Genomic DNA, 10,678 nt, shown 5'->3' with positions numbered 1-10,678 from the left:
CCAACAAATTCAATGACCAAAATTTGGTATGTGGGTGAATTTGGAATTTCCATACCTATTAAGTCTTAGAATGTCAACAATTTGACTTGAATAGTATAGTGAATAGTAACCTAAAACGCAAAATTTCAAGAACGTCGAATTTAACACGTTAGAGTTAGGTAAAAATAAAGTTAAATTTATTTTTAGATTTATGCTAAGTTATGATACTGAAACACTGTAAAATTGTGTATTTCAGTTGAAAAGAATACAGGGAAAGAACCCGAGGAACCGAGTCAAGGCCAAGAGGCGACTCGCTTGAGGTTTGTGTACAACATCACTATGCTTTAAAATTTATTAATTAAGTGAATGAAATATGCATTTTACTTTTGCTTTGAATTGTTGAAAGTATTGTGACCCTATTTATGATGTTTTGATTTAAATTGTGAAAGTTACTGTGTATATTTGAAATGACAATGTTTAGCAAATTGTTAAGATAAGTTTTGAAACCACAGTGTCATGACCATATATTTTAACACCTCACTAGCACGACTAGTGGTGGTAATTAGTTTCAAATTTTGATTCCTTCTCTGGAGAAATGTTGAGGTGTGCCAGTAGAAAAGGATGTGAATGGATATCTATATATTTGAGCTAGCTAGCCTTGTGATGTGATTTCTCTTTAGCCTCTGGCTATTGAGATTCTATTTGTTTCGAATGGCATGAACTAACTGTGGGTTTTATGAGATGTGATTTGATACTTCAAAATGAAACTGTTTGGGATTAAAATCTCATAAATTATGTTTTGTGTTTAACTCACATGCTCAGTTTAAATTTTGAATAAATGTGATTTTATTTCTGCATAAAGATTATTTTAGTATGTTGTGCACCACTGAGTCCTAGTACTCAGCGATAGCTTTTATTACTATCGCAGATATAGAGACTAGAGGAGCAGCAAACTGAGCTGTTGAGGTGTGAGAAGCTATTAGCTTGAAGTCATCGGGTATAATTTATACCCTAACTGTAAATATTTCTTTTGATGTATGTAATGCATATAAATGTATGGACATGTAAATTCGATCTTGAGCAGTTTGTATAAAGCTTGTGTAAAGTTTGTAATAAATTTTAGTTGAATTTCTCTTAATGTAAATTTTGTAAGGATGTTTATAAATTGTTTTGTCCTTAATGAATTATGAATGGAACTATTTTATTTAATTTGAATGAACTGGATTGCTGGTATTTTGAAGGTTGATAAATGTGTTGAGAAATTGGTTGAGATTGAGTATGAATTTGAAGCAGTGGTTGAAAAATTATTGGAAGTGCTTTTTTTTTTAACAAGTATTTGAAGAACTATTTTCTTAAAAATATAAACGGAACTCTGTCAAAATTTTTATAAAATTTGCGGAGAAATAAAATGGACAAAAAATATTAACTAGTTTTAATTTTAATTAAATGTTTTAAATACCTATTAGAAAATGCTCACCACTTAACAAAAGCAAGAAAATTGTTTTAAAATCCCTTGTAGGGTACTTAATGAGTTATCGGAAGGTGAAGTTCAGCAGTTCATTAAGTATTCTACGGGATCATGTTATGCCTTACAGAGGGGTAAGGTGTGACATGTTTTAGTGGCATCAGAGCAAAATTTTTGAAGTATGTTTTAACCTATTAATTTGTGTCTTTCCTTGTTAAGTACAACTGCTCAATGTCCATATTTGTTACATACAGTGCATTACATTATGAATATGAACTAACGGAGGGAAATCTCCATGTGTTACTTGTTCAGGAGATACCCTAACTTCAGACTGAGATGGATGAAGGGGATCGCTCAGTTGAGCAATCTGTTGAAGCTGAGGCACAAGGGGAAGCCCCAGCTATGTAGAATGTTAGTGGATCAGTAGCACCAGTCCCACAAATGCCGCAGTTTCCTGCATAGTTCGCACAGCAGATGGCTGCGATATTTCAACAAATGGCTGGGGGTATGCGGCAAGCTCCACCGGACATACGTGGCACAATCACCGCCTCGGCAGACGATTATGATAAATTAGTGAAGTATGGGGCTCCAGAATTTAAGGGTACAGTGGATCCTTTAGAGGCAGAGCAATGGCTTGAAAGAATGGACAGAGTATTTAAGAAGCTGTACTGCCAAGATGAACTAAAGTTTGAGTATTCTGTGTCGCTATTGCAAGGGGATGTGTATGATTGGTGGAAGACCATCCCCCACAGCTTAGCTGAACCACCAGTGCTGACCTGGGATGACTTCAGCAGAGAATTCAGACAGAAATACATCCCAGAAGCATATGTTGATTAGAAGTTGCAAGAATTTTTGAGTTTGAAACAAGGGAATAGATCAGTGGCAGAGTATGAGAGGGAGTTCTCCCGCTTAAGTCATTATGCTGGGAGTCTCCTTTCCACTAGCAAGGCAAGATGCAAGAGATTTGAGAGTGGTTTGAAGCCCAGCATAAGGATGCAAGTTGTGGGATTTCGACACAGGAACTTCTCAGAGCTCATCTCTCAAGCACTTAAGTTGGAAAGAATAGAATCAGAAGCAACCCTAGTGAAAGAAAAATCAGAAAAAGCTGAAAAATCAGAGAAAGACAAAGGGGAAAAATCAGTAAAACAGAGTTCTGGTGGGACTTCTGGGAAGAAAAAGAAGTTTAGTGGACCCAGCAGGGGTCGAGGTGGAAGATTTGGTAGGGGCAGATTTTTCGGAAAGAGACCCCCTAGGTATGGTCAGCAGTCGAGCAGGGGTTCACATTCTATCCGCCCCTGTGAGACTTGTGGCAAGATTCATGGGGGGGAGTGTTATTAAGCCATTGGAGCCTGCTTTAACTGTGGAGGCAAGGGTTATTTAGCAAGAGACTGCACTAGTGCTCCATCTCTGAGATATGGTCCCGCTCCTACTACTGCCGAGGGATCTATTCAGAGTCCTGCTCCCAGAGGTTCACAGTCTGTTGGCAGAGGAAGAGGCAGAGGTAGAGGCACTGCTTCTGGTAGTCAGGGCACAGTTGGTCGATCAGCACAAGTAAGTGCTTCAGCCAGAGTCTACACGATGAGACAGCGAGAAGAGGCTGAGACTTTTGATGTGGTAGCTGGTACATTCTCTATCTCTGATCAAGAAGTATTTGTATTGTTTGATCAGGGTTCAACCCATTCATATGTTAGTGCTAGCATAGTTAGTTCACTTGCTGTTCCATGTGTGCAAATAGGTTTTGAAGTGCTAGTAACTAGTCCGTTAGGACAAGAGGTCCGGGTTAACAGAATTTATAGGGACTGTCCTTTAATGATCCAAGGACATGTTTTTCTGTCAGATTTGATTGAAATGCCCTTCAGAGATTATGATATCATCTTGGGCATGGATTGGTTAGCCAGGCATCACGCCATTATTGACTGTAGACTAAAGACAGTCACTTTCGGTTTCCCTTTGTACGGTGATGTGGTAATACATGGGGAGAGGCATTTACTACTATCCAACATCATTTTAGCTGCACTGGCTAGAAAAATGATTAGGAAAGGGTGTGAGGCGTACTTGGCACATGTGATAGACACCCAAGTGGGTAGTTCAGCATTGAGGGACATCCCTACTGTATGTGACTTTCCGGATGTGTTTCCTGATGAATTGCCAGGATTACCTCCAGAAAGAGAGGTGCAGTTTGAGATTGATGTCATGCATGGTGTGGACCCAATCTCCATAACGCCATATAGAATGGCACCTATAGAATTGAAAGAATTGAAAGTGCAGTTCCAAGAATTGCTTGATAAGGGCTTTATCCGCCCTAGTGTGTCACCTTGGGGAGCGCCAGTGTTGTTTGTAAAGAAGAAAGATGGCACTCTCCGCTTGTGTATTGATTATCAACAGTTAATAAGGTGACAATAAAGAATAGATATCCATTGCCTCGCATTGATGACTTATTTGATCAGTTGAGGGATGCAGCTGTATTCTCCAAAATTTACCTGAGATCAGGTTATTATCAGCTGAAAGTACAAGAGCAAAGTATTTCTAAAACTGCCTTCAGAACCCGTTTTGGCCATTATGAGTTTTTGGTTATGCCATTCAGGTTAACTAATGCTCCGGCTGCTTTTATGGATCTGATGAACACTATCTTCAGACCATACCTCGGCCAGTTTGTTGTGGTATTCATAGATGATATATTGGTCTACTCGAGGAGTGCAGAAGAGCATGATAGACATCTGCGGATTGTACTACAAACCTTGAGGGAGAAACAACTATATGCCAATTTATCGAAGTGTGAATTTTGGCTAAAGGAAATATCTTTCTTGGGTCATTTAGTATCAAAAGAGGGCATCAAGGTAGATCCAAGTAAGATTGAAGCTATCCTTAATTGGAGGCCACCCAGAAATGTCACAGAGATTCACAGTTTTCTGGGTTTAGCTGGGTACTACTGTAGATTTGTGAAGGGATTCTCCATGTTGGCATCTCCATTGACCAAGTTGCTTCAAAAAGATGTTAAGTTTCAGTGGACGGATAAATGCCAACAGAGTTTTGATGAATTGAAGAGATGTTTGACTGAAGCTCCAGTCCTGACTTTACCTACACCGGGTAAAGAATATACAGTTTACAGCGATGCTTATCACAATGGGTTAGGCTGTGTATTGATGCAAGATCGAAATGTCATTGCCTATGTATCACGCCAGCTGAAACCGCATGAGAGGAATTATCCGACACATGACTTGGAGCTTGCAGCTATTGTGTTTGCTCTTAAGATCTGGAGACACTATTTGTATGGGGAGAAATGCTACATCTACACAGATCATAAGAGTTTGAAGTATTTGGGCACCCAGAAAGAGCTGAATTTGAGACAGAGGAGATAGTTAAAGTTAATGAAAGACTATGGTTTTCTGATAGACTATCAGCCAGGAAAAGCTAATGTTGTGGCTGATGCCTTAAGTCGCAAGACTATGGCAAGTCTACGGGTTACTCCTTTGTCTTTGGTACATGAGTTGAGATCATTACATGCCAGCTTAGAGATTAATGATGAGGGGTAGACAGCAGTTGCATGGCATGTACAGCCAGTGTTGATTGATCATATCAGAATGGATGCTCAGAATGATAAAAAGTATCAGAAGCTATTGGAAGAAGTCAGGCAGGGCAAGAAACTAGAATTCTCAATCAGAGATGATGGTCTACTGCTACACCAGGGCAGAATGTATGTTCATAATAATGTTGAATTGAGACAGATCATTTTGAAGGAATCACATGAGTCTCCTTTTACCATGCACCCTGGTGGCACAAAAATGTATAAAGGGCTAAAGGAGCATTACTGGTGGATGGGTATTAAAAGAGATGTGGCAAAGTTTGTTTCCAGATGCCTAACTTGTCAGCAAGTAAAGGCAGAGCATCAAGTACCCGCTGGGTTGTTACATCCACTACCAGTACCAGAATGGAAATGGGAGAGAATAATGATGGATTTTGTGATGGGACTTCCGAGGACACAAAAGAGTCATGATGTAGTTTGGGTCATTATTGACAGACTGACCAAGTCTTCTCATTTTTTGCCAGTCCGGATGGATTACAGTTTAGAAAGATTGGCCAAGTTATAAATTGATGAGATTGTGAGACTGCATAGAGTGCTAGTATCCATCGTATCAGACAGGGATCCTAGGTTCACTTCTAGATTCTGGGTTAGTCTTCAGAGAGCCCTAGGAACTAGATTGAACTTTAGTATTGCATTCCACCCACAGACAGATGGCCAGTCTGAGAGGGTAATTCAGATATTGGAGGACATGCTACGGGTGTGATTGAATTTGAGGGCAGTTGGGACACACACTTGCCTTTGATTGAGTTTGCTTACAACAATAGCTACCAATCAAGCATAAGGATGCCTCCATATGAAGCGTTATATGGCAGAAAATGTAGAACCCCGTTATGTTGGGATGACATGGGTGAAAGAAAGATGATTGGACTCGAAATTGTTCAACAAACTGAAGAGAAAATCAGGGTGATCCGAGATTGACTTAAAACTGCATCAGACCATCAGAAGTCCTACATTGATTTGAAAAGAAGGGATATTGAGTATGCAGTGGGTGAGAAAGTTTTCCTCAAAGTTTCTCCTTGGAAAAGAATTATGAGATTCGGGAGAAAGAGGAAACTAAGTCCTCGTTTAATTGGGCCATAGGAGGTTCTGGAAAGAGTGGGTGCTTTAGCATATCGTTTGGCACTACCTTCAGAGTTGGAGAAGATACATAATGTCTTCCATGTGTCTATGTTGAGGAGGTATCGATCAGACCCATCTCATGTACTACCGGTAGAGGAAATTGAAGTGAATCTAGACCTCACATATGAAGAAAAACCCATAGTGATTCTGGCTTATAAGGTGAAGCAGCTACGGAACAAGTAGATACCATTGGTAAAAGTGCTGTGGAACCATCATTCAGGCCAGGAGGCTACTTGGGAATGAGAGGAGGACATGAGGAGACAGCACCCACAGCTGTTATGAGATTAATACCAGGTAAATTTCGAGACGAAATTTATTTAAGGGGGGGGGGGAGAATTGTAACACCCCCATTTGCATAGCCTGGTATATTTCACTGTTCTGGTGATCGGTGTCGGTCCGAACAATTAAGGAGATTAGAACCACACTTAAGACAACTAGATAACCTATAAAAATAGATAATTAGTAATCGTCAATTAGTTAAGTATAAATAAGAAAAACATAACATAAGAAGTTAAACGAGCTGAGAGTCACAGCGATGGGTGACCTTCTCGGGAAGGACTGCGAAGTCATTTTAAACTCAAATTTCAAACCGTAAAATGTGATGCTGCGGTCCTTAGGACTATTATAAACACAATGGAAAAGAGAAAATCACGAAAAAGAACTGTTAAGCCAGTCAAATAAATAGGTCAGAGAGCCAGAAGAAATATTGAATTAATTGCAAACCGGGATGAACCGGCGAGGGGCAATTTGGTCAATTGACCCCGAGAGCTGACTCCTGACCTAACTGTCAAATAAAATCGGAGAAAAGAAAATTTCAGAATCGAGAATTAAATTAAAGAACTAATAGAAAAATTAATGAAAAGGAAAAAAAAAGATTCATTTCATCATCTTGATGACATCACAAATGATGTCAAAATAAAAATTAATTTTGCCCAATAATTGACCAAGTCAAATGGCTAATTTAAGAGATAAATAACATAAAAAAACAAAAAGAAATTGATTTTGCTTCTTTCTTTCTCCTTCTTGCCGATTCACCTCTTTCTCTCATCTCTCTCATTTACTTCCTACACCATGAAAGCTTGTGTTAAGCTCTCAACCCTAAAAACCTCCATTAATTTCACAACTCCCTTAAGAAAAAATTTCCCTTGCGCCTTGATTTGAAGATTGAAAAAAAATAAAGATAAGGAAAATTGAAGGATTGGAGAAGTGGAAATTCACAAATTTAGGTAAGTCCATTTTCTCTTTTAAGTTAAGTATTATGAATGGATATGAGGTTGAATAAGTGTGAATTGCATGGAGAATATGAAAAATCATGTGTGTTAGGAGTCATAAAAAAATTCAGTAGCCATGAGATTGGGTGGAGATGATATGTTTTAGTATAATAAATTATGTACATAAGTTCAATGGAAGTAGTTGTTGTGCTTACAATGTTTCAATTTCATGAATTGTGCAAATTAAAAAAATTTGGGGTTCTTAGTGCCATTGAAATTGGGAGAAAAATTTAAGAATTAGCTAAATGATGTTTTTGACCTAATGTGAAGTGAAAAATAGTCATTTGTGACCTAATTAAGTATGTTAGAAGTGTTGGAATTAAAGCCAAATTCGGAGGGAGTGTGGTCATGCTGCTGGCAACATGACCAAAACTTCCCTTGAGAGACCAAAAATGAAATTTTACAAGTCCAATTGGTATGGGACCAATTGGGAATGAAAATAGGCACTAAATGACACAATTTTCATTTAGGAAGCATGCCCAAAAAGTGACCAAAACCTAATGAACAAATTGACCAAAGTTGGAAAATTGTAGGCTGCCCTGTATAAACTGACCAAATGAACAGTGTTTGTTCATTTGGTCATAACATGAGCTAGGCAAGTTAAAATGACCTGAAATTTTACCAGTGGTTAGATGGGATATAGACCTAAAACGTTCATGATGAACACCAACCCAAATTATGCCATTAACCCAATCAAATCACTGAGCAAATTTGAATCACTAAATCTGCAGGACTGCAGATTTACCATATGAACAGTAAAGTTTCAATGGCTATAACTCTCTCTAGAAAACTCCGATTTAAGTGATTCTTGAACCGATGGAAACCTAAGACACAGTAGAACATTTCATATGAAGAAAATTAGACCAAATTATGGACTTAACTTATTCAAATTGCTAAACGAAGTTGGATCAATAAATCTGCCAGAAATAAAATCTGCAGCATGAACAGTAACCATATTTTGGACATAATTTGAGCTAAAAAACTCCAATTGGGGTGTATCAAAAAGGAGAATAAACTTAAGACATTAGGAAACATTTTCTATGAAGAAAGTTTTCCCAAATTTCAACAGTAAAGTGACCAATGGAACAGTGCAACTTAGGACTCCAAAACTGAAAATTGGCAATTTTGCCTAAAAGACCTAAGTTTTGAGAAAACAACTAAAACCAACAAATTTAGCGACCAAAATGTAGTATGTGGGTGAAGTTGGAATTTTCATACCTATTAAGCCTTAGAAAGTCAACAATTTGACTTGAATAGTGTAGTGAATAGTAGCCCAAAACACAAAATTTCAAGAACATCGAGTTTAACACGTTAGAGTTAGGTAAAAGTGAAGTTAAATTTAATTTTGGATTTATGCTAAGTTATGGTACTGAAACATTGTAAAATTGTGTGTTTCAGTTGAAAAGAATACTAGGAAAAAACCCGAGGAACCAAATCAAGGCCAAGAGGCGACTCGCTTGAGGTTTGTGCACAACATCACTATGCTTTAAAATTTATTGATTAAGTGAGTGAAATATGCATTTTACTTTTGCTTTGAATTGTTGAAAGTATTGTAACCCTATTTATGATGTTTTGATTTAAATTGTGAAAGTTACTGTGTATATTTGAAATGACAATGTTTAGCAAATTGTTAAGATAAGTTTTGAAACGACAGTGTCATGACCATATATTTGAACACCTCACTAGCACGACTTGTAACACCCTAGGCAAATCCCACATCAGCAAAACACGGGAGAGATACTGGGTTTATAAGTTGGTGGTTCGTAACCCCTAGTGACGTGTTTTAAAACCAAGAGGGCTTCGGCCTAGAGCGGACAATATCACTAGTGGGTCGGGCCATTACATTTGTGGTATCAGAGCCGCTCCGCGTGCAACCTTGAGCGATAGTGGGGCAAACCTCAGCGAGGACGCTGAGTCCCATAAGGGGGGGTGGATTGTAACACCCTAGGCAAATCCCACATCGGCAAAATACTGGAGAGATGCTAGGTTTATAAGTTCGTGGTTCGTAACCCCTATTGACACGTTTTAAAACCGTGAGGGCTTCGGCCCAGAGCGGACAATATCACTAGTGGACTGGGCCATTACATTTGAAAATTTTGGACCATTTTCTCGATTTGTGTGTGTCATCCTTGCGTAGGGGCCATGCTAATCTTCTCTGTATCGTTCCAATTTTATCGGATGTCCCCAACAAATGTAATGGCTCGGCCCACTAGTGATATTGTCCGCTCTGGGCTGAAGCCCTCACGGTTTTAAAACGCGTCAATAGGGGTTACGAACCACCAACTTATAAACCCAGCATCTCTCCCGTGTTTTGCCAATGTGGGATTTGCCTAGGGTGTTACAATCCACCCCCCTTATGGGACTCAGCGTCCTCACTGAGGTTTGCCCCACTATCGCCCAAGGTTGCACCCGGAGCGGCTCTGATACCACAAATGTAATGGCCCAGCCCACTAGTGATATTGTCTGCTCTGGGCCGAAGCCCTCACGGTTTTAAAATGCGTCAATAGGGGTTACGAACTACAAACTTATAAACCCAGCATCTCTCCCGTATTTTGCCGATGTGGGATTTGCCTAGGGTGTTACACGACTAGTGGGGGTAATTAGTTTCGAATTTTGATTCCTTCTCTGGAGAAGTGTTGAGGTGTGCCAGTAGAAGAAGATGTGAATGGATATCCATATATTTGAGCTAGCTAGCCTTGTGATGTGATTTTTCTTTAGCCTCTGGCTATTGAGATTCTATTTGTTTCGAATGGCATGAACTAACTGTGGGTTTTATGAAATGTTATTTGATACTTCAAAATGAAATTGTTTGGGATTAAAATCTCATAAATTATGTTTTGTGTTTAACTTGCATGCTCTGTTCAAATTTTGAATAAATGTGATTTTATCTATGCATAAAGATTATTTTAGTATGTTATGCACCACTAAGTCCTAGTACTCAACGATAGCTTTTATTGCTATCGCAGATATAGAGACTAGAGGAGTAGCAGACTGAACTGCTGAGGTGTGAGGAGCTATCAGCTTAGCTTTTATTGCTATCGCAGATATAGAGACTAGAGGAGCAGCAGACTGAGCTGCTGAGGTGTGAGGAGCTATCAGCTTGAAGTAATCGGGTATAATTTATACCCTAACTGTAAATATTTCTTTTAATGTATGTAATGCACATAAATGTATGGATATGTAAATTCGGTCTTGAGCAGTTTGTATAAAGCTTGTGTAAAGTTTATAATAAATTTTAGTTGAATTTCTCTTAATGTAAAT

The 10,678-nt window shown here is 38.7% G+C and overlaps 1 non-coding gene across 1 annotated transcript; it reads right to left on the bottom strand.

Annotated features, from left to right (window-relative positions):
* Nucleotides 1–9,507: 9,507 nt before the first annotated feature.
* Nucleotides 9,508–9,615, bottom strand: LOC131181793 (U6 spliceosomal RNA). Its single transcript, XR_009150270.1, has one exon. It is a non-coding gene; the product is annotated as a U6 spliceosomal RNA (small nuclear RNA).
* Nucleotides 9,616–10,678: the final 1,063 nt, after the last annotated feature.

The sequence above is a fragment of the Hevea brasiliensis genome, chromosome 7 (assembly GCF_030052815.1).
Source record: "Hevea brasiliensis isolate MT/VB/25A 57/8 chromosome 7, ASM3005281v1, whole genome shotgun sequence".
NCBI lineage: Eukaryota > Viridiplantae > Streptophyta > Magnoliopsida > Malpighiales > Euphorbiaceae > Hevea > Hevea brasiliensis.
This window is presented reverse-complemented; position numbering and strand designations above follow the sequence as displayed.